The sequence below is a fragment of the Octopus bimaculoides genome, chromosome 5 (genome assembly GCF_001194135.2).
Source record: "Octopus bimaculoides isolate UCB-OBI-ISO-001 chromosome 5, ASM119413v2, whole genome shotgun sequence".
Lineage (NCBI taxonomy): Eukaryota > Metazoa > Mollusca > Cephalopoda > Octopoda > Octopodidae > Octopus > Octopus bimaculoides.
In genome coordinates this window covers 42,455,037-42,456,901 of record NC_068985.1, presented here as the reverse complement: position 1 = coordinate 42,456,901, position 1,865 = coordinate 42,455,037, and positions in this window count along the sequence as shown.

Below are 1,865 nucleotides of genomic sequence, written 5' to 3'. Positions count from 1 at the left end.
AGATTGATCTACAAGTGTTCAGGCTGTACATTAATCGCATTAGTCTGCGAGAGATTGATCTACAAGTGTTCAGGCTGTACATTAATCGCATTAGTCTGTGAGAGATTGATCTACAAGTGTTCAGGCTGTACATTAATCGCATTAGTCTGTGAGAGATTGATCTACAAGTGTTCAGGCTGTACATTAATCGCACCAATTTTACTGGTCTGGGAGGGGAATCTGCAGAAGACGTCGACACTATACTTCTTCTCTTCACAAACTTATGAAGAAAAACACAATCAATCAATCAATAAATAAATATCCCCCCCCCCAAAAAAAAACCAACAAAAAACAAAAACCATTCACACAGAAACATTTCCCCCCTGTCGAGTCTTGCAAGGTATTGATCATGGAGTGGGGTTTTTTCTTCATATTTTCTTCACTAAATTTTGTAAATCAGTGTAGATTTTGTGTTTTATATTGTATTTGTCTTTTTTTTTACACTTTTGTATTAACTGTTGTTTGTTCCTTCTCGAGCCATGCCTGGCTCAAAAGGGCCGGTTTCTCGGTTTCATTGGCGTATAGGTTCCCCACCTGGACGGGAGATGCTAGATGCAGGAGGAAAGAGTGAGAGAAAGTTGTGGTGATAGAGTCAGCAGGAGTTCGCCATTACCTTCTACCAGAGCCGCATGGAGATTAGGTGCTTCGCTCATAAACTCCCACATCGCCGGTCTGAGATTCGAGCACACGATACCTCGACCGCGCGTCCGCTGCTCTAACCACTAGAGCATTTGCTTCGACTTTTCTGTTAACTACTTTGTCTAAATCTTTTACCTCGGTGTAGATAGTTGTTAGTATGTATTTTACTATTTCGCTATGTAAAGGCGGCGAGCTGGCAGAATCGTTAGCACGCCGGGCGAAATGCTTCGCGGTATAACGGCTCTGTGAATTATTGTGAATACTGTTGTGTTTTTTTGTGAAAACTGTCTCGGTGAATAATTGTGGTTTTTGTGGAATTATTATGGTTGCATTTAACGTGAGCTGCTGCATTTTCCCCAGCTATGTCAAGTGGTAGTGTCTCCAGTATGGAGAGCTACGCCAAGGCCACTGCGGTGAGGAAGCCAGTGCCGCTGGAAACCAAGTTAATCAAGTTGGATATGGAGGAGGTGACCAGAAGCAGGAATTTGATAGAAGTTGAGGGAGACTCGTACAAATTCTGTCCCCCAAAAGAGACTAAAGAAAATAAAATTCTGAAGACAGTAGTGTATCGTACACAGGCTGTCGAAACAGGTAAAATTGAAATGGTGACGGAGGAGGAAATCGAGGAGTGCCTGGGTGAAATTGTCAATGAAGCCACGTACATCAACAGAGGAAGAAAGTTCGGTACGCCACTATAGAAGAGGCAACCAACATATTAAGAAGTGAGAAAATAGCATTGCTACCAAGCTATAGAGGAAGAAGAAGTGTGAAAATACGAATTCCCAGAGTTACACCAGATATTAAGCCAGAGTGGTTGGTTGCAACAGTACTGGCTGCAACCAAGGAGGAGCCGGAATTGGGGACAGTGGCGAAATCAAAAGTGTGCAAATGGTCGGGATTTGGACTCGAAATGTGGCTTTTTGCCACATTCGAGGACATAGAAAGAATTCCCTACCAGATAGAAGTGGAGGACGAGAAAACGTTAAATGTAGTCGAGGGAAGAAAACCAAATTGTTATATATGCGGGGAGAGAGGTCATATGAAGACCAAATGCCCCCTATATGAGTTCACACAGCCACAGCAAGAGAAAGCACAAGCAGAGGAGGAAAAGACGAAAATGGAAATTGGAGTCGTGGAATATAAATCCTTTTCAAGGAAAAATAAAAGAATAGAGAGTGCAACGAAGT